The sequence below is a fragment of the Aedes albopictus genome, chromosome 2 (genome assembly GCF_035046485.1).
Source record: "Aedes albopictus strain Foshan chromosome 2, AalbF5, whole genome shotgun sequence".
Taxonomy (NCBI): domain Eukaryota; kingdom Metazoa; phylum Arthropoda; class Insecta; order Diptera; family Culicidae; genus Aedes; species Aedes albopictus.
Window position 1 is genome coordinate 385,078,588 of NC_085137.1, and position 26,177 is coordinate 385,104,764.

A 26,177-nucleotide genomic window follows, 5' to 3' on the forward strand; every position below is an offset into this window, starting at 1 on the left:
GTTTGCTCTAACTGCGCGTAGAACGTGATGAATGCATCAAAACAGTGGTTGGCGAAACCGAACTTAGTATACGGTGGTTTTTATTAACCCGTTAACGCCCAACGCACAATGGGAAAAAATAGGTATAAAACGCGAATAAATTCAATATCTCTGCTCGGAGTGGATGGATTTGAATGAAATTTTGACACAAACTGCAAAAAACTCTGCAGTTTCGGATAAGGAAAAGGTCATTCGCCGCACGATGCTAGAAATCAGTGTATTTGTTTTACCCCACTCTCTCTCTTTTTCACCTTTTTGTAAAAATCCTGAAGTCCAAAATAAATGATTTATTAGATTCGTGTTTGTGTTAAAACTTCCGTAGTATCGAATGGAGCTGGTTTAGCTCACCGCACGGCCTTAAAAATTGAAATATCTTCAAATAACCCCGAAATCCCCTATTTCTTTAAATTTTCACATGCATCTCCGCCCGGAGTGGAATGCAATCGACAAGAGAAGGAGCAATATTATGTCAAATTTCCGATACAATGGAAGTTTCCACACAAATACGAGTTGAATAAGTCATTTATTTTGCACGCTAGTCGGGAATAGATGAGGATTTTCTCAAAAAGGTGTGAAAAAGAGAGCGCGGGGTAAAACGAGCTCAATATACTGATTTCCAGCATCGTGCGACGAATGACACCCTTTTTATCTGAAACTGTAGAGATTTTTGCCTAAAACGCCTAAAAGTATGCAATGCATGGTTCTTGTAATTTCATGTAATTTCGACTGCAGTGTTCAACATTTTTCAAATTTATTATGACGCCAGCACCAAACCGAATAGCGACGTTTTGACTAGCTATACTTTTCGACTAGCGACACTTTTTTCAGTACCGGGTGTAGTGTGCTGTGTGCCTTCAATGATACACTATCATATTCGTCACTTCCGATGAATATTGTAAACAACCCACAACTAGCGAAAACATTTTTCTCAATTTTTTTTTTATTTCCGACCGAATTCATAATATTTTTTCAAACAAGTCAAATAAAGATTACTCGTTATGTGCAGCATAAACCAAACGTAAAATACTGTAGAAGTTAGATTTTACACAGATAATGATTTCCAATAAAGTAATTGAGTTTTTCCTTTAGTACCCCACAAACTCTCTTTACGTACTCACCATACGTAAACTTTTCAGAAATTTTGCATGTTTTAAAAAGAAAATCGTGTTAAGTACTATTCCTTTAATTTGTATCCTTTGACAGATACATAGTTAGTTTGATCTCAACTATAAGGTCGCCTTTAGTGTCTAGTACCGCCTTCTCGAAGGTACGTGATTGCCCAGCAGTAAAGGAGGTGAAACTTGCAGCGGTGATCGAAATTATCTGAAGATGGCTGAAGGGAAACAGTAAGCCGAAACGTCACAACGTAAAATAGGTAGTTTTCACCAAGGCTCACCAAGAAACACTAATAAACAGTTAAATATCAGTTAACGGTGTTTAACACATCCAATTAATTAAGAATTACATACAAAAATCCGAAAACGCTGGGGGAAGAACATTTCCGGTAGAAATCCTGAAGGAATCCCGGGAGGATTTACTGAAGAAATTCTGAGAGGCAAATCTGGAAGAATTCTAAGGGAATCTCAGCTGAAAGCTTGGTAGGAATCCTTGAAATAATCACAGAATAAATCCCGGGAGTAATTGCTGTAAATCCCGAGCGAGGATCCTGGCTCGTAGAAAGCATTCCATTAGGATTCTCCGAACATGTTTCAACAGAACACTTTGAAAATTTACTAAGGGTCTGTGTCAGTTGGCGAATTAAAATTAATTTTTATTTAAATTTGACAGTTCAACACTTAAACTTGACAGTTCTCCTAAGGAAATAATTATCGAACTGTCAAGTTTAAGTGAAAATTAATTTTAATTCGCCAATTGACACAGACCCTAACGGCGCCGACATAGTGCCGCTTCAAAGTGAGAGTGGGAGTGCGCGTCCAAAGGATTTTCGTGGATTTGCTGTTGTTGATATTCTTTTTTGCGGCTTCGCACACGCGCACTCTCACTCTCACGCGTAACTATAACGGCACCCTAAAATGAATCTGTGAAGTAATTCCATCGGTGGCAGAGATGCCAGATATACAGATTTTTCTGTATTGTACAGATTTTTTACCTTCTATACAGACAAGATACAGAGTGCAGAAAAATACAGACTTTTAAAATGTGTTACAGATTTCTCCAGAAAACATAAAATTTTAAGATATGTTCAATACATTTCAGGCCAAACATGTCTAAAGGTCCTATCTGCAGAAGAGAGGCTCTCTTTGGTTTCCCTCTCTTTCGTTAATATCTCAGCTGTTTATTTGTATTATGATTGTCTCCTTGCATTAAACGATGGTCAATACAATCGTCTTTTGATTTGTACTGCAAAAATAATTGAAACGTGTACCATTACATTGCAATAATTGAAAGAGAAAGTGATCAAAGAGAGCCTCTCAAATGCAGATAGGACCTATTGAAATGTTTGGCCTGATTTAATGAATACTTTGTAAATTGCTGCTTAAACTTAAGAGAATTTATGAAAAATTTTACATTTTAACACATGGTTTAGAAAAATAAATACCAGTAAAAATTAAACACCGTCAAAAAGTAGTACTTTTTTGTTAGTTTCTATTGAAATCTAGGACTCTCGGTGTATAATATACTCTCAAATATGGCGATACAGAAAAATCTGTATTGATACAGATTTTTTGATAATATAATCTGGCATCTGGCACGGTAAAGGCTGGGTATGCTGCGCAATTCAGATCCCATTGTGATCCACTAGCCTCTGCCCAGCAACTCCTATCCCTACCTCCACGCGGTACCGGCCGGAAACTATGAGCAACCTTAGGGAAGATCGGGTAACCAACCCCGGTGGGAACTTTGGTCGTAGGCTGACAGGGAAGGGGGGGTTTGCTTCGGCAAACCTGAGCGTCTGTTCTCCAGGAGGAGCGGCTCACAACAGCGTCTGATCCCCACGTTAGGGGCGGCTGATCTACGTCCGAGTGCCAGGGAAGGACTCTAAGCTCAACTGTGCACTATGGTCCTCCGGAAAGTAGGGGGTTGGTGTCAGGCCCTACGAGCCAGCCGTAAAAAACCATTGTAACGGAAAATCAGCAACAGAATAATACGAACCGAGACCAACGGCAACGACCCCAGCGAACAAAAAGGACTTGCGATTGGAAACTCGGTACGTGGAACTGCCGATCTCTCAACTTCATTGGGAGCACCCGCATACTCGCCGATCTACTGAAGGACCGCGGGTTCGGCATCGTAGCGCTGCAGGAGGTGTGTTGGACAGGATCCATGGTGCGAACGTTTAGAGGTAATCATACCATCTACCAGAGCTGCGGCAACACACGCGAGCTGGGAACAGCTTTCATCGTGATGGGTGATATGCAGAGGCGCGTGATCGGTTGGTGGCCGATCGACGAAAGAATGCGCAGGTTGAGGATCAAGGGCCGATTCTTCAACTTCAGCATAATAAACGTGCACAGCCCACACTCCGGAAGTACTGATGATGACAAGGACGCATTTTACGCGCAGCTGGAACGCGAGTACGACCGCTGCCCAAGCCACGACGTCAAGATCATCATAGGAGATTTGAACGCTCAGGTAGGCCAGGAGGAGGAATTCAGACCGACGATTGGTAAGTTTAGCGCCCACCAGCAAACGAACGAAAACGGCCTACGACTCATTGATTTCGCCGCCTCCAAAAATATGGCCATACGTAGCACCTTTTTCCAACACAGCCTCCCTTATCGTTACACCTGGAGATCACCACAGCAGACGGAATCTCAAATCGACCACGTTCTGATTGACGGACGGCACTTCTCCGACATTATCGACGTCAGGACCTATCGTGGCGCCAACATCGACTCCGACCACTATCTGGTGATGGTCAAACTGCGCCCAAAACTTTCCGTCATCAACAATGTACGGTACCGGCGACCGCCACGGTACAACCTAGGGCGACTGAAGCAACCGGATGTCGCCTCAGCATACGCGCAGAATCTCGAAGCCGCGTTGCCAGACGAGGGCGAGCTCGAAGAGGCCCCTCTAGAGGACTGCTGGAGTACAGTGAAAGCAGCCATCAACGACGCAGCCGAGAGCACCATCGGGTACGTGGAACGGAATCGACGGAACGAATGGTTCGACGAAGAGTGCAGAACGGTTTTGGAGGAGAAGAACGCAGCGAGAGCGGTAATGCTGCAGCAAGGGACTCGACAGAACGTGGAACGTTACAAACAGAAGCGGAAACAGCAGACCCGCCTCTTTCGGGAGAAAAAGCGCCGCCTGGAAGAAGCGGAGTGTGAAGAAATGGAACTGCTGTGCCGTTCCCAAGAAACACGGAAGTTCTATCAGAAGCTCAACGCATCCCGCAACGGCTTCGTGCCGCGAGCCGAAATATGCAGGGATAAAGACGGAGGCCTCTTGACGGACGGACGTGAGGTGATCGAAAGGTGGAAGCAGCACTTCGATCAGCACCTGAACGGCGTGGAGAACGTAGGCACGGGAGCCCACGGCAACGGAAGGAACGACGACGCCAGTGCAGCGGAGGAAGGAAATGAACCAACTCCCACGCTGAGGGAAGTTAAGGATGCCATTCACCAGCTCAAAACCAACAAAGCAGCTGGTAAGGATGGTATCGCAGCTGAACTCATCAAGATGGGCCCAGAAAAGTTGGCCACCTGTCTGCATCGGCTGATAGTCAGGATCTGGGAAACCGAACAGCTACCGGAGGAGTGGAAGGAAGGGGTAATCTGCCCCATTCACAAGAAAGGCGACCATTTGGAATGTGAGAACTTCAGGGCGATCACTATTTTGAATGCTGCCTACAAAGTGCTATCCCAGATCATCTTCCGTCGTCTGTCACCTAAAACAAATGAGTTCGTGGGAAGTTATCAAGCCGGCTTCATCGACGGCCGGTCGACAACGGACCAGATCTTTACCGTACGGCAAATCCTCCAGAAATGCCGTGAATACCAGGTCCCAACGCACCACCTGTTCATCGACTTCAAAGCGGCATACGATAGTATCGACCGCGCAGAGCTATGGAGAATCATGGACGAAAACGGCTTTCCTGGGAAGCTGACTAGACTGATTAAAGCAACGATGGACGGTGTGCAAAACTGCGTAAGGGTTTCGGGTGAACTATCCAGTTCATTCGTATCTCGTCGGGGACTGCGACAAGGTGACGGACTCTCATGTCTACTCTTCAACATCGCGCTGGAAGGTGTGATGCGACGAGCCGGGCTCAACAGCCGGGGAACGATTTTCACAAAATCCGGTCAATTTGTGTGCTTTGCGGACGACATGGACATTATCGCTAGAACATTTGGAACGGTGGCAGAACTGTACACCCGCCTGAAACGCGAAGCAGCAAAGGTCGGACTGGTGGTGAATGCCTCAAAAACAAAGTACATGCTGGTAGGCGGAACCGAACACGACCGGATCCGTCTGGGTAGTAATGTTACGATAGACGGGGATACTTTCGAGGTGGTGGAGGAATTCGTCTACCTCGGATCCTTACTGACGGCTGACAACAACGTGAGCCGTGAAATTCGGAGGCGCATCATCAGCGGAAGTCGGGCCTACTACGGGCTCCAGAAGAAACTGCGGTCGAAAAAGATTCACCCACGCACCAAATGCACCATGTACAAAACGCTAATAAGACCGGTGATCCTCTACGGGCACGAGACATGGACCATGCTCGAGGAGGACCTACAAGCACTCGGAGTTTTCGAGCGACGCGTGCTAAGAACGATCTTCGGCGGTGTGCAGGAGAACGGTGTGTGGCGGAGAAGGATGAACCACGAGCTCGCTGCACTTTACGGCGAACCCAGCATCCAGAAGGTGGCCAAAGCCAGAAGGATACGGTGGGCAGGACATGTTGCAAGAATGCCGGACAACAACCCTGCAAAGCTGGTGTTTGCAACGGATCCGGTTGGCACAAGAAGGCGTGGAGCGCAGAGAGCACGATGGGCGGACCAGGTGGAGCGTGACTTGGCGAGCATTGGGCGCGACCGAGGATGGAGAGCGGCAGCCACAAACCGAGTATTGTGGCGTACTATTGTTGATTATGTCATGTCTTAATGTTGATGTTGAACAAATAAATGTATGTATGTAATCTGGCATCTCTGACCGGTGGTTAAAACTTCTGAAAAAATCCTTTCAGGATTTTCTAAAGCAATTCTGGCAGAAATCGCTGAAGTTATTCCTGAAGGAATCCCGTAAAGAATACCTGATGAAATCCTTAGAGAGGACATAACAGGAATGCCGGCCAGAAGCTGAGCAGGTATTCCTGCAAGAACCGTAGAAGATGTCTCTATGATCTAGGATACAGTCAGGTTTTTATGCGGTTTTCATTTACGCGGCCGCGTAAAAAAAAACTCCATACAAAAAAAAAAAATCATCGTCTTATTTTTGCATGATTCATCGAGAAATGGTGAGACTTTTTTTACGCGGTTTTTTGAATTTTGAACTGAGTTTTTTTTTACGCGGTACGTACACCCCGCGTAAAAAAAACCTGACTGTAGTCTGAAAAAAATCTCGGAAGAAATCTGTATTTTTTCATATTTTGATTTGGGAGGAATTCCTTAAGGAATCACAGCATGAATCCTGGAAGGAATCTTTGAAGGAATTCCAGCACAAATCCCTGAAGGAATGCAGAAAAGAATAACTAAAAGAATCCTTTTAGGACTTTCCAAAGCAACCGCTGCTGAAATCCCTGAAGAGAACTCCGGAGCAACCCTTACAGCAATCTCGGAAGCAATATCTGAAGAAATCCCGGGAATAAACCTGGGAAGATTCTCGAAAGGAATGCCTGAAAAAATCCTGGAAAGAAATCCTGAAGGTATCTCGAAAAAACCTCTGCTCACCTAATCTCATCTCAATACTTCACCCTACTCTCTACACTCTACCTTACTGTCTTCATTGCCCTCTATTCCAACCCTCTATGCTACGCTCTATCATAACCTTCAACCCTACCTTCTGCCCTACCCTCTACCCTATCCTTCACCATAACCACTGCCCTATCCTTTACCGTACCCTCTAGTCTATATTGTGATTAATCGTACCGTCTACCCTAATCTCTAATCTTTTTCCTACCCTCACCTCAACCCTACTCTCTATCCTACCCTCTTCTCTACCGTCTACCCTATCCTCTACCCTAACCTTGTACCAGGCTGTTCGGGCTCGTTTGGAAGTTGGCCATCAATGTTAACTTCTTTTCCCGATCAGCCTAGATAGCTGTGTAGTGTCGGTAGCAGTTGTCTCAATTGGCTAAGAATAACACTACGGATCGCCTGATCCAGTGGTAAGAGTCCACTAAACAGGTGACCCCTAATTCATGGTGTTATGCGGCTTTATGCTTACCGTGCCAAGGAACGAATGGTTAGGGGGGTCTAATAAAAACCTAACTACAAACGGAGCCTGTGGAGTACTAGGGCGGCCTCCACAGTATTCTGCCCTTACTGCGCTAACCGGAGCAATGGTGTAGTTGACCTTGTGCTTCTCCGAGATAATCTGCTATCCTTCTTAAGCCTCAACTGCGAGGCTCAATAAGGGTGGGATTATTAGTATGTTGTTTATTAGCTTTAATTATAACCCATATGGCTCTTCGCATTATGCGTTCTTCACAGTGTCCTCTGTGTATGTTCGTCTCTGGCGTTCTTCAATGGATACCGAATTGGTTTTTATCGCTGCTCTTTTTTCTTGTGTTGTGATTGTAAGAGTTTGATTGTGCCTAGTTTGGGTAGTGGCTATGGTTATGACAGCTCAGATCAATCTTCAGCATAAAAGAACAGCTTTGGTCCAAGAACCTTACTCTCGTAGGGGGGATTTCTATGTAGATGTAATGTTTTAATTAACACCTATATGGTTCCGCATTTTGCGTTTGACCCGATGTTTGCTACTTTCAATAAAATTGAAATGACAATCTTGCGTGTCATGCCTCGAGCCCCAAAATGTTTTGATAAAACTGCTTGTTTGCAGCCTTGCTATTCCCAAATTTTGGTGGGATTATACTGTCAAGTTTATTCCGTAAGTGGATAATGTCTTCGTATGAAATCAAACCTATCAATTTGACCTCTTTCTTCTGAAATGATTAGAACGCTTTGTCGAGCATCACACCCGTGATGTTTTTCTAGCAAACATGCCTCTCCATGGGAACCAACATGCTTACCAAAATGGAAAGTCCACTGTAATTTGTCTACACAATGTTGTGTACGATATCGGAAAAGCATTCATTCGAATAAATTTTGTTTGGGTGTTTTCTCGGATTTCCAGGATACTTTTGAACACGTACCTTACGATTCCATATTGGAAGCCGCATGGATTGTCCTATTTATCTTTCAATGATTTCCAATTGGATTTACCAAATGCTCAAAAACCAACATCTCTTCTCGGCATTACGTCAAGCAGCGATTAGGAAATTGAGTGTTTGTGGATGCCCCCATGCGGGAGTCTTGCCATCACTTTTGAGGAATCTCGTAGCAGAAACGTAATTGAGATAACTCAATGTGGTTTTCCTACTTATGATTTTGTCCTTCACAAGCCTTAACAGGCTGCTTCATTTGTATATCTTAGCTGAGAATCCGATTGTGAAACTTTGAATCATTTGATATGTAACTACCCAGTTTTTACGCAACTGCGTTTCCGAGTACTCGGTAAACACTTGATTAAGTGAAACTGACCTAAGAAGCCTGAATCTTCAAGATGTTCTGTTGTTCTGAACCCGTTGTGGCAAGTAGCTATAGGCTTACTTTACGCTTTATGCGCTTTTTACAGTGCCCTTTTCAGGGCGCTGTTTGAACCCGTTGTGGTACGCTTATGCGATTATGTCGACCCTATTCCCTTACCTTCCCTTTCTCTATCCCATCCCTTATTCCTCCCTTCGCTCTCCCTCAGGTAAATGATGAATAGGCTCGTATTCATGGCGATGGCACAAATTTCCCAAATGAAGGAGAACGTGCCTCTTGAGCCGACCTACTGATACCTGATAGTCTATATTGTGATTAATCGTACCGTCTACCCTAATCTCTAATCTTTTTCCTACCCTCACCTCAACCCTACTCTCTATCCTACCCTCTTCTCTACCGTCTACCCTATCCTCTACCCTAACCTTGTACTCCACTCCCTCTACTCTATCCTTCACCCAAACCCTCTACCCTTTTTCTCATAAAGCCCGATCGATAGATACCCACATTGCACGGTATCATAGCTCAAACTACCATTCCGTGGCCGCCATCTTGGATATGGTCCGCCATATTGGATTTCAAAATGGCGTCTGATATTCATTCTTGAGTTCTACTTATGAAGCCCGATCGATAGATACCCATATTGTATGGTATCATAGTTCAAACTACCATTTCATGGCCGCCATCTTGGATATGGTCCGTCATCTTGGATTTCAAAATGGCGTCGGATATTCAATTTTTGAGTTCTACTTAGGAAGCCCGATCGATAGATACCCATATTGCATATTGCATAGTATCAAATTTGTACCAATGATCCACATATAATAGGTTGACAGTCAAATTTAAGAATTTTTGAAACCAAAAAAAAATGCCGATCCCAAACATTTTGACCACCCCCCTATGTCACAGTAGAATAATTTTGAAAATATTCCTGAAAATGTGCAGTTTACCTATTGTTTGGAGTGCAGCTTCAAACAACATTTGTCATCTATCCTTCGCATTAGCTCTAAAATCAACAAACAAACACTTTCCTTTTTTGAATAATGCGCGTTTCAATGTCATGTCAATAGTATCATTAAACTTGACCAAAATTCTTCAGCTCCCATCAACAAATTCAACCCACCAAATACTCCCTCGCAAATACGCCTATCAGAATGGCGGGGTAACGTAGACCTAAAACGTCAATCATTTCGCCCGTTCGTCATTTTTATTAACTCATAAAACGCTCAATCTAAACCAGCTTGTCCCCGGTGACTAGGCATTATGGGATGAACATTTAATTGATGATGATGATTATATTGTGCGGGCGCATTGTTTATTGTTGTCTCCCCCATTTGCCACCCACCTACCATCTTTCAACACTTACCGTGGACAATCACAGCCCCTGGTGCACCCGCCACGCCTTTACTGGAACCACACCAAATTGCAATCGACAGCTTCAATATTCACTCCAACCACACACGTACGCACTCAGCTTTTCTCACGTACGGCTGCAGCAGCAGCAGCAGCACAGCAGGCAATAAACGATAAAACTGATGATCACCAGTCGCGATCTTGACCTCATTCACCTTCTTCTTCAATGCAAATTCCCCCGGCTTCTAGCACATACAGTATAGTGTAGTGGTGCAACACATGTATAGGACGTACTCTCAGACAGACGACACACATCCAATCACTGACTGTTCGATCTTCAATTTCAAATGCCTGCCTATTCCATTCCAGCTTCACCAAATTGAAATGTTTATTTTCACTTCGCCACGTTTTGATCTTCTAGCAGCTAGAGCAGCAGATACGTTGAAGTTGAACGCACGTAGATATAGACACGAATGCTCCACTATCCGTAGATCTGTTTTAGCAGCTTTCAAAGGCTTCCTCTGGAACAGACGTGATAGATCCCAGGTCGGTTTGCAATTATATAATTCGCACGTAGCAACACCCCCTCAAGCACTTGTATTGTATTCCTACAGATTCCTACTAATCCAGTGATCTGTAAGCAGCAGCAACACACATATAGTAGGCTATTTCTTCTTGTTCAGCTTCTCGGGTTACATTTGCGCTGGTTGAATCTACACTGACGACTGTAAAGCCTTTCGCATGCTGTAGTTTTAGAGCCTGTAGTTGACGTTGCTGGCTTGATGCTTCGCACTATGGAAAACTTGTTTTTCCTCCACTTTCACTCTTTGCTGCTTAACTTGATCGCACTTGGACTGGTTGGTTGGCTATAGGAATCAACGTTTCTTATCTTCACATGCACTTATTGTTGGCTCACAGGCAAAACTTCAGCTGTAAATTGAGAACTTATGATTAGAACTGTAGTAGTGAAAGTGTCGGCTCCAAAACTGTGTGAATCAAACAATGATAACTGTTGGCGTTTCGCTTCTGAAATTAACTAGCGTAAAATTCTCAATTCTCATATTTCTTTGTGCATTCAAAATGACAAAACGTGTGCAACTAATTACAATGAACTAAAACTAAAATGTTAAAAATCAGGGTCGCCTGATTTTCGGAAAACTCCAGTGGCATACAAAAATGTTCCACAGATACCACCTACTTTGAAAAATCATAACTCAAGAACGAAGCATCGCAGACACAATGTTTTTGTTTTGTGAAAATATAAGCAAATTTTCTTAGCAATTATAAAAAATGTGTGCAATCATTTGTAATTTTTCTTAGCAATCCAAAAAAAATACAAAATGAAAATAGTTTTCCACAAAATTGTCCACTATTGATGAAAATCGGTTGGAAAAGTCAAACAAACTATTTACGAAAAAATAAAAAAAAAAAATGTGGAAGGGAATTTTATATGCTGTATGTTGTAAAATGTCCAAGGTTTTTTTTTTCGTACCTGGGTATTTAGTGGAATATAATAATCAAGACGATCGAAAATGCATAACATTTGGAAAACTTCCACAAAATTGGTCATTGAAAAAAAATACATTCTTGAAAACTGTACAGAATATAGCTAATAAGATTCCCTTTCAAAAATATGTTTTGGGAATTCCCGAACTTATGCATATAAAACCATCAGAGGTCAGACTCGATTACCAGGGACTTGGGGAAAAGCACACAGGATAATTGAGCCAGTTTTTTAATTCTTCATTTCAATAGATTATTGTGTTTGGGTACCTTCATTGGGGTTGCCTCCGGGGTTCCCTCATGGATAACTTCCTTCTGGAGATTCCTATACAGATTTTTCATCCAGGATTTCATCTTTCGATTACTCAAAAAAATGCAGTTTTGGATTCCTTCAGTAATCCGTCTTAGGGTTCCCACTTAGTAAAGGGCGAACACGATGAAATTGCCAGACAGAAAATATTGTATAACTTTTGATTGCGTTCGCCAAAATAGCTAATTTTTTCACCATGATTAGTATATTATGTGTAGCTAATACCATAAAATTTTCATTAAAATCGGTTGAGTATTGGCGGAGATATCGTTGAAACAAGGAAATTGCCACTTGAGAATCTTGTACAAACAAACATTTTGGAAAATATCACTTTTTTGCCGTTTCAACGCTGGCGCCAAAAATACTGAACCGATTTCAATGAAAATTTTTATGTACGTAAAGTATGTATGTAGAAGTAGTTTGTCAAAATTTCATTCAATTTGATCATACCGTTAAAAAGTTATAGCCATATATGTCGCACTATGTCACAATAAGCAGATGTGGTTTTTGGTATAGTGAAATTCAAACTGCTCTTACTTTGAAAGTACTCAACCAGTGAAGAGAATTGTCAGACAAAAGAGGCACAAAACAAGCAACAAAGAAGGTGCGACGATTACTCTTTATCCCTACTGGTAACAGATAATGACATGATCTCGAAATTTTTTGTTGCAGACAAAACGGAAGCTGAATTTGTTGCGTACTTTTCAACTCGTGAATAATCAATTATTGCTAACCAAAAGTCGAAACTGTTTGATGATAGAGCTTCACCAGAGTTGCAGTGTTTACCGACTCGAAGTTATCGTTCGAAAATCGCAATGCAAGGCTTAAAAATCTCTAAACTCGTGGTGTACGATGTTAATCCCATTATTTTCAAGTTGGGACAAACTTATGTCGCATGGGTTTGTTTGTCGCAACAAATACAGGTTGCGACATTGTCATTATTGTTGCGCGATGGTTGAATTTTGATTCACTGTACTCAACAAAAATGGCTGAAATTTTCACTGTAAGGCCAGTAGTACACAGGGTCAAATATTTGACAAGGAAAGAACTCAAGAAAGAACATCAGTTTGACACTAATGAAAATTCGATCGAGTCAAACAAGATGTTTGAGCATTGGTTTCTTTTTGGACAAATATTTGACCCTGTGTACTAGCAGCTTAAACAGTTTAACACAACAATTTTACACTGTCAAAGTTTTATAAAAATTGGAACAGTGTTACCAGTTCTACAGTCAAAATAGTGCACGCGGAACTAAAAATGGTCGAAAAGTACCTAGAATTTACCTTGAAGCGATTTGAGCTTTGGATATTTACTAGAAAAAGTACTGAACCGATTTCTATCAAATTTTTACCACTTAATTGATACTATGTTAAGAATATGGAGTGAAATTTTCAAACGTTTTGATAAGGTAACAAAAAAGTTATAGAGTAAGTAATTTTTTGAAATGGGTGCACAAATTTTCTAAAATCTCATTTTATGATATCGACAATATATGCGCCAGTACTCAACCGATTTAAATGAAAATTTTATGGTATTAGCTACACATAATATACTATTCATGGTCAAAAAATTAGCTATTTTGACGAACGCAATCAAAAGTTATACAATATTTTCTGTGTGGCAATTTCATCGTGTTCGCCCTTTATGCCCACTGTGGATTCCTCCCAATTCTTTAATGGATTTGTTTATGAGAATTTTTCAAGGAGTACCTCAGAAATTCCTTTAGGGAATTAAGAAGTATATTCTGTTAGGAATTAGATCCTTTAGAGAATAGAAGATTAGTCTTCAGGAACTCGATCTAGGTATTTCTCCAGAAACTCCTGAAGGATTCCCACCAATCCTGAAGGTTTCCTATAAAAAACTCTAACAGAATTTCTTAAAAGAATCCCTGCAGGCATCTTCGGTGGAACTTCTGCAGGGTTTAGACAAGGAACTTCTAAAGGCTTTCACAAGGAATTTCTTGAGGATTTTCCAAAGGAACCTCTGAAGAATTCCCAGATTTTTTTTCCTTGGATACCAATGAGGTTATTTACTGCTTAGGTTTGGCGTCGTAGTCTTAAGAAGAATGGAAAACGCTAGTTGTTTATTGTTACCGACGTTTCGGTACGTTTGGGACCTTTTTCAATTATTCAATCTTTAAAGATTTCTGGTCAAAAACAGTTTTGCTAAACTTAAGAAATCATTCGTTCGTCTTGGTTTAGTTTCAGTCCGATCGAGTATGATCCATCGTTTTGCGGAAAACTGTTCTTCATCCAGCAGTCTGGAATTCAGGCTCTATCTTTACGATCTTTCAGTAATGTTGACCATCATTACTGTGACAGTAATGGTGGAAGATCGTGGACACCAAGAAGTAACTCGTGGAAGATTCCTAAAATAAACTCATGAAGGATGCCCAGAGAGCACTCTAGGAGAAAATGCAGTAAGAAATCCTGGAGAAATTCCAAAGACGAATAAAGATAGAATCCGGTAAATCTTTTCAAACTTTTTAAAATCATAGTTCCAGAAGGAACGCCTGCTGCGCACAAATACCAACAATAACTCTTGCAGGATTCTTACGGAGAAATTTTTGTACGAGTTCCAGAAGTATTTCCTGGAAACATACCAGAATAAACTCTATCTTAAGAATATCAACTCTTGATGAAATCCTAGAAAAACTTGTAAAAGAAAGGGAGAGATTTCAGAAAATAATCTTGGAATAATTCCAATCTTGGAATAAAGCAAAAACAAGAAATGACAGTTAAAATGCTTTAAAAAACAACTACTAGACGAAGAAAGAACAGCTTATTCGGTATGTGTTAAGTGTAGCGTAACGTGTTAAAAACCAATGTAAACGTCCAATAAAATTACAGATTCCCTGAAGAAGATCCAATAAAGATCGAAACGTTGGAAATAGAAAACATATAGTTGTTTTTGATCCCCAAAAAGACTGAAACGCCACAAAAATACCCAAAAAGTCTACCAAACAGCCGTCGTCAAAGCTGGTATGAATGAGTTTTAAGGGGCTTTACATGTGGTTTCCGGGGGTCCAGCTATGATTTTAAGAAGGTTTCAGGGATGCTTCAGAATAGGTTTCAAGTAAGCTGTTTCAGGGGCTTAAAGGGGGTTTTAGGGAGCTTTCAAGGGAATTTCAAAGGAGTTTTCAGAGGGTCCTTTTTTTTCAATTCATTCATTATTGTGAATTTTTACTCAATGTTATTCTTCACTCAGGTTTCCTGAAGGGTTTCAACTTTCAAGACATTTCATGGCTTTTCAGCGGATTAAAGGCGTTTCAGAATGCGTAACGAAGTGGTTTCCAGGGATTTCAGGGTGCCTTCAACGAGGTTTCAGGGATGTTAAGATATATCGGGGGTTTATGTGGGTTTTTTGGGATTTCAGGCGGATTTCGAAGAGTTTTTGGGAGTTTCAGTGACCTTCAAGAGAGTTTCAAGGGGTTTATAAGAGGTATCGATGCATTTCAGTGTACCTCTGGTTTTGAATGATTTCAATCGTTAAAGGTGGTTGCAAGGGGAGGTTCAGGAAGCTTTCAATGAGGTATCATTAATGTCACAGCGTACCACGGCATATGTGCTAAGGCGTTTCATGAGATTTTACAGAGTTTAAGGGGGCCTACAAAATTTTTCAGGAGGGGTTTTCAGAGAGATTTCTATGCCCTTCTGAAACCTCTGGAACACCCCTAGGACGACCCGGAAACCCCCTGAAACTACCTGGAACTTTAAACGCCCTTGGGACAACTGGAACGTCCCTATAATAAATTTAAAAAAATACTTGGAACGCCCCTGAAACCCTCTGGGATGCCCTGGAAAGCTTTTGAAACCCCCTGAAACACACGTGGAACACCCCCGGATCGCCCATGAAACCCCTTGAGACCCCTAGAACATCCCCGAAACGCCCGAAACTCCCTAGAAAGACACTTAAACCACTTATTACGCTCCTAAACTTTCTAGAATACCGATTGAGCGCTTTTAAAACCACCTGAAACCTCCATAAACGCAGTGGGTTTCACCACTGAATTCTGTAAAGCCCCTGAATTATACCTGAAATCCTCTGGAACGCCCCTGAAAACCTCTGAAAGCTCTTGTAATGTAACTGAAACCCTTTAAATCCCTCTGAGACCAAATCTGAGACATCCCCGGAGCGTTCTTGAAACTCCTGAATCATTCCTGGAACGCCGCTACAATGCCCATGAAACCCCCTGGAACTCCCCTGATATGTTCCTGAAATCTTAACTGCCCGCCGCTTCTTTTCCTTAAATTTCCTTAAACCCACCCAAAGCCTAACCTAAACTTCACCTTAAGGTTATAATAGATAATTTGTGAAGTTCTCAAACTTTTTTGAACACAGTTTAGTTTCATTGAGGTTACATTCCATAATGTGACGCAGTAATTTGGAGGGCTTATGGAGTTTTCCCTTATCTTTAAAGATTTCTTCGAAAATTTCGCTAGAAATACAGTTGAAATCTCTCTAAATGGTTTATCTTAAAATATTCCCTACAAATGTTTCTACAAAGTAAAAAAAATCTGTAAAAGTATTTCAGAGATAAGTTCATATTTTTTTTTTAAATCCAGCATAAGTCTGGAGAAAAATCTGAAATAGTTCCAACATACACCAAGGTGATTTTTTTGAATTTGATAATTTGGGGTAATATTGATCATGTCAGTGATCAATGTTCGTTTGTGTTGAAAATACCCCTTACCCGAGCAGAGGGGAATATCAAATTAATAACTTCGAAATTACAAAACCTGTTTTTATATCTCGTTTTGTTATTATTGTCTTATCAAGGCATAACGTTTCCATAACATGTTTTGTTGGACAATCTTATTTTGTTATGACCAAGCTATTGGAATTCCTCCATTAAATAACATTTCAATTTTACATTTTGTTGTGGAACAAGTTTGGTTATTATTGTATTATTGAGAGTGTACAAATACTTTATGCTATTGCTATCAAAACTAAAACAAGTTTTGAAATAAATCCAACGTCATTCAACAACGTTATTTACAGTATTTCGCCAATTATGCTTACGGTATCACATTTGATAAGAGGTGTGGTATATTACGTGACATGGAGGTGCTGTAATGTGTACAAAACCAAGTCCCTGCTGGGCGCCGCGAGGTTTGAAATTGACTGAGTTGTAGCTGAAAAGTTCCCAAAATATCAGCCACTGCCCACAGAACCCTACATAAGGTACCCCGGGGCAAGTGGGACCTAAAAAAATGCTAGTTTGGTTTTGTCATGCCAAAACATTCTAAACATAAACAATATTATAATTCCAATGGTTCTAAAATACATTGTTGGTATATTTCTTTTTAATAACGGGTATTAAAACTGTTTCAAAGTTTTTACATATTATATATTATGCATATAATGAAAAGTGGAGCAGATCTTCATTTACTCCGTTTCACGGGGCAAGTGGGACCTATTCGGAATTTTTGTACAAATGGCTTAATATAGTTGCTGCATATATGTAAAATAGCATGAATTATAAATATCTTATACATATGAATAACTATGTTTAGCAATTTACGTTGGAAGAGTTTTGTAGTATCGTGCATAAATTACGTAACACATATAATACCGAATTACTGAGAAAAACATTGAGTCAACTCTAGCAGTTCGGGCAAAACCAATTTTTTTTTATACAAAAAGCGTGATAAAGTTAAATGCCGAAAGATTTCCAAACTTGCTTCCCATATTACATACCAAAGAGTTTTCGCGATTTAAAAATGTTATGTTTTTCCTTACATAATTTTACGACAATTAAATAAAGGTTCTTAAATCGTAAACTGGGAATAAGTCGCTTTCCATTTTTTTAATATTTTATGGCCGGTTCCTCAACACTCAGAAAAACTCATTATGCAGTGAAAAACGAAAAAAATAATAGAATTTGCTTAGATGTCAATATGAAGAACAGATGGTTTTTAAACAATATTGTTTAAATTACAATTGTTTAACTTTATCATCTGAATAAAAGAAATTAAGTATGATTCAACGACTGATTACTTGTGGTGCCGATTTTTACTCCACTTTTGTGTAAATTTCGGCTTATGCTAAAGAAAGTAAGTTCAAAGTATGAAATTGTGTTTGTTTACTCTCATAGGTTTCACTTGCCCCAGATACTGAAATGCACTGGGGCAAGTGAGAGCAGTTAATTAAAGGTAATAAATGAAAATAAATTACAGCTTTTTTGCTTAAAATAATTTGAAAGCATTCCAAATATTATCCTGAAACTGAGAAAGTTTTACTTTATTTATTATTCTATTTTTAAACGACGAATGTAGTAGAGTACGTTAATCTCTCTTAGTGAATTGAAAATTACATATGAACAACAATAACGTATATGGTTTCTTTATGATGAAAACAATAATATTTTTTGAATTCAAAGTATCCGTTGGCGTGATACCTATGTTTGAAGAATGTTTGCCTTAAAAATTGAAAATAAAAAAATATATAGTCGTAGGTCTCACTTGCCCCGGATTCTCACTTGCCCCGGGGTACCTTACATCAAAACGAGAACATAGCAGACGATATTGTAGGTGGGGTTTGAAAGGGACATTCCAGATTCCGCCTTTGACATGAGAATTTCAATAATAAAAATGTCAAACTTCAGTAAACTTGTTTGAACGAAGCTAATACAGACAGCTGAATCCAAAATTGTAGATGGTTTTGAATGGGATTTTTCAGAAATATTTTGTATTTTCACATGTTTTCCCAGTCGTTCCAAATGATGAAGTCGGATCTACCTATTTGTGGTAAAAGATTATATGAATAGTTGAAAATACGCCTATGAGGGAAGAGAGAAACTGAAGTTCGCAATGATTGTTCCGCCATTCTCACATACTGGTCTAAATATGTATAGCATTCTCAGCCAATACGAAGTCATATATGATGTGGAAAAGGATGCTAATGTGGAGGCCATATGCGTACATGCTTTCATTTAACCACGGGTAAAGTGTATGCATATCGCCTCCACTTTAGCACCCTATTCAACAGCATGTGCGATTGTTTGATATCATAACTAATTTTGTTTTCGGGATGTTATCAATAACTCTTTAATATCAAAATTTGTTATTGAAATATTTCCAAAATTCACTGTTATTAAGTTGTTATTGACACTAACAAAACATGTTATTAAATTGTTTTTCTAGGAACAAATTTTTGTTATTGGACTTGTTATTTTGCCGCTAATGACAGACAAGTTTATAACTCATGTTATGTTAATTACATAAAAATAACTAATTCCATTATGCAGTTATTTTGCCAAAATAAAGCATTTTGTTATGCTGTTGTTATTCTCTTCTGCTCGGGTACTTACTAAATTTGAGGTTTCTCATTTCAAAAATGTTGTCGAAATTCTTACAAGCTGTGTACTTTTTGAGTTATTTTAGGATTAAAATCCTCCAAACCGCAAATAACGTTAAGAGGTAGGCAATGGTTTAAGGAATTGATAGCCTACTTTGAATAAATCATATAAATATTTTATTAAAAAAGAGCATTTTCATAAAAAAATGTTTATTAAATCCAACTGAAGTTATACAGTGATTTTTAACCTAATATTGTATTGCGTTACGAAATGTTTATTTATTTACGATATTCAACCCTAAAATTTGTACAGACTGTTTACTAAATCTAGATAATCACACTAAGGAACAGAAAATACAGTTAAGAAAAATCGATTTATTTCAATGTTTATGAAAATTAATTTTCTTGTAACAACATTCGTGAGCAGGGTGTAGTTAACCCCTTCCCGCCCACGATTTCTTTTAAAGTTTTGAAAGCTAATAAATGCTTCGAATAAAAATCGCTCGAACAAAATGTTAGGAATCACTTCAATTTATCGAAATTGTAAAACAAAGTTCTTGATTGTTTATCAATAGTTTTACTATTGAATCAATAATTAGAATGTACAAGTACACTAATAAGCTTATAACCTCTTCCCAAACGCTATTATAAGATATTGAAGTGAACTGGTTTAGGTCGGATTCACCAAAAACTGGTGATGTTCTACAGACACATGAACATTTTTGAAACATGATCAGATACGCACAGTATCTAGCCATGTGCAAAAATTCAAGTCAATCGGTTTGAAATTGACTGAGTTATAGCAGCAAGTGCCCAAAATAGGTGCTCCTGCCCAAATGGTCCCAGACCCTACTTGAAAAATAAAGTAAAAAAAATCTTAAAAAGACTTATCTCGAGGGTTTACCTAAACCGATCTCATAAATTTAACATGATTTGCATAACAAATCGTTATAGCGTAGTTTATTGTAAGTAATAGACACACGTTCAATGTATTACCTTGTAAAAGACAACACAATACAAAGTATTATACAACATATTGAGACTTTCACCCTTTCGCAAAATTGCCTTTATTATCGTTCCTCTCTTTTGACGAATCACAGACCACTCGGTTAAAAGAAGAAAATAAGACTTGTTTTGGTACAATTATATCTGATGAATGTTTAAAAACAGCCTATCGATTAATTTTGTCCAGTCGATAGTCCAGTTATATCCAGTTGCACCCCTGAACCAAACACCCCAAAGCTGCAACAACAACTTTCCAGTAACTGTGAATTCGCCTATATCCCGAACTCCCAAATCGAACCAGTCGACCTTGACGGTATAACCACATGTGGTGCTATTTTTCCATTGCACGAACGGTCGCGCAGTTACAATATAGGTACGAACACCACCTCTCAGCTCCAATCAGCAGGTTTTTGCCAACATCCCAGAAAGGGAACACCATCTTTTCAACTATATGTACACACAGAAACTTGTTTTGGAGCCGACAACAACCACTACTCCGGCGTTGTGCGCCTCGTCTCGGATGGAGCCCGCCGTGACTTAGTAGTGTCACCACATAAGCTTCTCTCTTCTGCCTCCTAATTGCTGGCACATTCCGCATTTCATTACACCCAAATTGGGTGTATGCATTATCTCCCACCCTTTCTCCCCCTAGCCCCAACAACTTGGTGCCTATATTCTACAGCAAACCTTTAAGAACATTCCACACACGGCCGTTTCTAACATTTCTAACTTCTAGCACCTTTCAGCTGGTTTCGTTCTCCACCACCACGGCTTTTCGCCTAGCACTGGCTCCACCACTACCGATCTATGGTGTTCTATGGAGCTCCACACCACCGACACCTTCTTCTTCTTGAACCACCTTGATGGCCTATTCACTGCGAATGGGGCTTCATGTTTTTCACATTTCCCCCGGGAAAATCGACCCAATTCTGGCAATTTTTCACTCCATTCACTAGTGTACACCTTCTGTCACACGGTTTCACCTGTTTCGATCCGGAAAAATCGCAAAGAAAAGCCCAATTTTCAATTGCAAAGTGCCACTTAATCCAACACTATCACTCGCTCCCCCGTCATACAGTGAACGACGACGGACACACAAAAGGCAGAGCCCCAGTTCCACTTAACTCGCGCGGTGCTTAAACGCCTCGATCGAATGCTCCTCTCTCGACGTCGCGGTTACGACTGAATCGAACCGAACGAAGTGTATGTAAAGTAAGCCACCCAGCCCGAGCCATCATCAGGTCGGTTCATAGGTACGGCGAGAGATAAGGTGTTAAATGCGCTTCCAAAGTGTTCAGGGAATGAGCGTTCATGATCAAGGTAGGTATTTCTGCTATTCTGCTATTATCAACGCATCCCCTGGCTTTCGCCCATCTGCGTTGTCTTTTCACTAGGCAATAGTCTACCAATTGATGTTTATGGGCTTGCCGGACCAAGTCATGTAGCTAAGCCAAACACCCCACCTACAACTGTTGGGTAGGCACCATTGTCCCGCCCACTGGTCTTTTACAGCTAGTTGTAGGTGCATGTGTGCGTGTAAGTATTGGTGTATGTGTGTTAGTGTTGATGTATTGTAGGCGCCAACTCGTTCTAATCCACTGTGATTGCTAACACCCTATTGAACCATTACCCTTAAATCTGGCAATCTATGAAATAGAATGAGTTAAGCGCCTGTACATAATAGTCAGTTAATCAAACAAGGAATATTAGAATTAAAGCGAAGATACAATGAAGCAACGCCCCGAACCTCGAGAGCACAAACCCCAAGAATCAAATGGCAGGCTGCGCGAACAGTCGATCGACTGGCCACCACCAGTGAATAACCAATCGAGCAAACCCTCCAGCACAAACTACCACCAGCTCTCCCGACTTGCGCCCAACAAATCCGAAGCACAGCCCAGCCATAGCTTCACCTTAAAACCAAAATCTAGGGGGCTGTCCATAAACCACGTGGTCATGAGGGGGGGGGGGGGGGGGGTTCGGCCAATGACCATTTTGTATGGACGAATAAAATTTTTTGTATGGACCAATGACCACGCGGGGGGGGGGGGGGTGGTTGAGAAGTCCCAAAAAAATGACCACGTGGTTTATGGACAGCCCCTAGATTGCAGAGCACAATACTTCCCAAGTAACCACGCAGCTCGGGCCGCAAATCACGCACAACACGTAACAAATAAGACAAACACTACCCCGCCCGTACAACCGAAACCGATCTAGAGTAGAGAAGGGTCTCATTCCACTCCAACCCGGACTCAATTGCACCCACAGGGTAGCGCACCCCACACACACTGCATTCATCCACATGCATCACGACCCGAGCCGCACGGTCACCTGGGTTGCTGCTATCTGCATGACCTCACCCAACCCGTAACGCAGAGTTTAAATCCCTCTCTTGCATTACAAAGCAGTCACTCTTCCCAAAGTTTGTGCGTGGCATAAATGAGATTATAAAGCTGAAGAAATCGTCACCAACACAACCGCCAACAATGAGCACTCAATGGTGTCGGCAGAATCAATGACGATCCCCTCAGTCCCAAACACAATTATCCTACACTACCCAAGTAACCACAATGCTGAAGCCGTACGCACTGCACGTACGAAGTACATACAGACCTACCCGCACCGCCTAAATAAACCACCACGGCCGAATACAAGCGAAAAGCGGCGCCACCACTGTTGAACCACGACTATACCAGTAGATATAATCGCAATTCGGCAATCCATTCCCCGCTCCTACTCAGCCCTAACGATCCATAGCAATGCTTGTCAATATATGCACCCCACACACGCAACCCCCACAACCCAACAGTATGGTCACTTGAGTATCCCTGGGATTTTGATTACATGATGGTCAGGGATCACAGCCATCAAAACGTTCCACACTTTACCAGGGCTTGCGACCTGTAACCATGATGATTTCCGCTATGGGAAACCATGATGGCTAGCGGTGTTATGATCAAGGTAGGTATTTATAACAATAAAATTTTGTAGGTTTTTGAAAAAAAATATCACGACCAAACACGTAACAAGATAATAACAAAATTATGACAACTGTAATAAGAAATAACATATGTAAGTTGAAATACTTTTGTTAAAAGGATTTTTCTATAGGAAATCCATAACAAAACAATAACATTTTTTATTACTCTAAGTTATAAAATTATAAAAAAAAAACTAGTTCTATTTATTCATATGTATTATACATTGAATCTACAAGCGTAATCAGTAGGGTGGCCCACACTTATATAAAAAAACAAAAAAAAAACGAAAAATGCCAAGTCTTACCTCTTGAATCAGTATTGTTTTTAGCTCCCAGAAGCTACGATCAAAATTCGAGCAAAATCCATCAAGTCTAAGAGGGCGCTCAACATGCTTCAAGTTAGTGCTTAAATCTATCAAATTTGATTTTGGAGAACGAAATATTTTTCATGAATCGTTAATATAGATGTTAATTAACCAATTTACCTTTTGATTGCTATTGCTTAAAAAAATAATTCTACGCTTAATGGCTTGCAGTCAAAAAATCCCAAAATCTAATATTTTGCCCTATAAATTGAGGTATAGCTCAAAATTGTGACGTGCTGGAGCAAATCTGAGCCCAGATTCGGATTCAGCGGCCCAAAATCTGTCAGAGACACATAAGTTTGCTCTTAAGACAAAACAAAATGTTACGTTGTGTAATATAGATGAATGCCCGATATCCCTTTCGAGACGTAGCGCAAAAAAGTGAAATTCCCCCAATAATTGTGCTATTTACCTTTAGATCTCTAGAACTTTCAAATTTCCCAACAAAACAAAAAATCTTGTTCCACATTTGGAAGAACTACTCTTCAACTTTCGATTTCTTACTTTGACTACTACTTGAATCGTAAATATTTTTTTTTTACCTTTACGGTTTACGGTTTTGTCCACTTTTTGGTCAACTTGTCGTGATATATGTTACATGCAACATAAATAAAAGTGTGTTTACACACAAACAAGTATAAGTAATGGCTCAATTAATAACACAGTTTATATAAAACAAAGACTGAACAGATGAAAAAATATGTAAACCTGTTATTGATCAACAGCACAACCCAACTAACATTTTTGCTGTTTAAGAGCTTAATAAAACACTTTTACTCAATTGTTTGCGCCTTAAGCTGTTATGCAGCTGCTTTTGTTAGTTGGGAATTTACTGGTTCGTCACGAAAGGGATATACTCCAACCATTAAAGACATATTTAAAAATTGAGTTTCACCCCTGAACAAATTTCGGTATGATTTAACAGAAAATCGTGTTGAATTTGACACAAACGCAATATTGGTTTGATTTTACTAACCACGGTAGTTAAAAGTAACTAAAACTTTACACTTAATTCTGTTTTACGCGATTGATTGGTCCATGTAAAAAAGGTCGAAACATTTTTTAATCGGAACGACTTCATGTTTTGACGATAAGAGTGAAACTGTGATAGAAATTTGAAGGCCTTTCAGAAAGAAATATCGACCAAACGAGAAGAATACTTCTAAAAGCACAGAAGTATGATTGTCTGCTGACCACAGAACTGATATAATGAATAATTCTGTTATATGTAGTGTGACAATATTCTAAATTCTACGAAATTACACAACAAACCAAACTCGAACTTCAGAAGGACCTCAAACGCTTCGGAATTGTGCATTCGGGGTTTAAAATTCCAAATGGGCTTCGGTGCCGAGCATTTAGTGGCGACAGTCGTTTTAGAGTCTCATAAGCCTTGGAGTGTGGGTTCGATTCCCGCTCCAGTCGGGGAAAACTTTTCGTCAATTCTCCACTGGGCCACTGGGTATTATATGTGTTGTCCGTTGCCTTTATGTTAGTAATGTTCAGTCTGTGCGGCCTCTGGCCGAAGACGGCGTAATGTCATTTTTTTAGTATGTATGCCTAAATTTGGCTGTTTTCTATAAAGCTGCATGTAATTACATAAATAGTAGAGTGGGTCAACGTTGCATGGAGAAAATTGAAATTCGCGATCGCTTTGCGGTCTTTGACAAAGTTTTTCGGCATATCCTTGGCTATACTCAATGTCATTGGTTACATGGTATTATTATACAAAAAAATCAACTTATGAGTAAAATGCAAAGAAAAAGTACGTTTTCCCATACTAACTTCCATACAAATCTCAATCGTAATGCGGAATACGGAGATGCAACCAATCACACTCAAATTTTGCACAGTTATTTTGGACACTAAAAGGAACCGAAAAAGCTTTGTTCCAAAAAATCGACTTTGCCGACCCAGTCTAAATTAATTAGCTTAATCTAACTGGGTGGTCATTGTTTGAAGCCGCCAACTCTCCGATAACGGAGAGCTGCGAGCGTGGTCATTGTTTGAAGCCGCGTCACGAGTGTTATTGGGAAACACTACCTGAAGCGTTTTAGTCTATGGTACTGCAATCATTAGTGTAAGTCGCCTATCTCGATGCTGGGCCGATCCAGAAGCGCCTCCAAGCCACCGGATACGACGCAGTATGGTTCCATGTATGATTCCAGGGTGCTTCTCAGCGACTACACTTTCAAGACAGCTAGTGGCGATAAGATTCTTAATTCGGAACGCCTCTCTGTTACATTATTCAACAAGACACCAATAACCCCGCCGTTTTGCTCTCGTGTTACATCACGAAATCCAAAGGCAACCACAACGGAGGATCTTCATTGTCTGGGATTCCGAGAATCACTGGCTGACCAAAACAACACCGTACGACGCCCCGTGATAAGTGGGTTGTCGTTGACTTCAACCACCTCAATCGATGTACCAGCACATCCGGTCGAGCAAGCCATGCGTGTGCCATCGCCCTCCAGAATCAAACAATTAATTAGTTGCAGATAAAGACTTTTGAACGATCCCCACCATTCAATAAAGCATTTCCACCCTGAAACCTGCGACAAAGATAACACTTCGTTACTTCCGTTGTCTAGCCCAGGTCAAGGCTGGTTCTTAATTTCATTTTGTGATTAATACGGGAAAAT

At 40.4% G+C, this 26,177-nt stretch overlaps 2 protein-coding genes across 10 annotated transcripts in view; both read right to left on the bottom strand.

The window, feature by feature from the left end:
- The window catches only part of LOC109402722 (inositol 1,4,5-trisphosphate receptor), a 198,128-nt gene that overhangs the window by 169,774 nt on the left and 2,177 nt on the right, over positions 1-26,177 (bottom strand). For 5 of the 9 annotated variants that reach the window (XM_062853150.1, XM_062853149.1, XM_062853148.1 and 2 more), the window contains exons 1-2: positions 20,875-21,380; positions 10,084-11,000 (exon numbers count right to left, since the gene is read on the bottom strand). The gene's annotated coding sequence lies outside the window, so the exon portion shown is untranslated. Of the gene's footprint in view, positions 1-10,083; positions 11,001-20,874; positions 21,382-26,177 lie in introns of those variants that run through there. The other 4 variants (XM_062853146.1, XM_062853142.1, XM_062853143.1 and 1 more) reach the window with 3 other exon arrangements.
- Positions 1-26,177, bottom strand: part of LOC134286812 (uncharacterized) — an 84,763-nt gene that overhangs the window by 48,513 nt on the left and 10,073 nt on the right. The gene's annotated exons all lie outside the window — the stretch shown is intronic.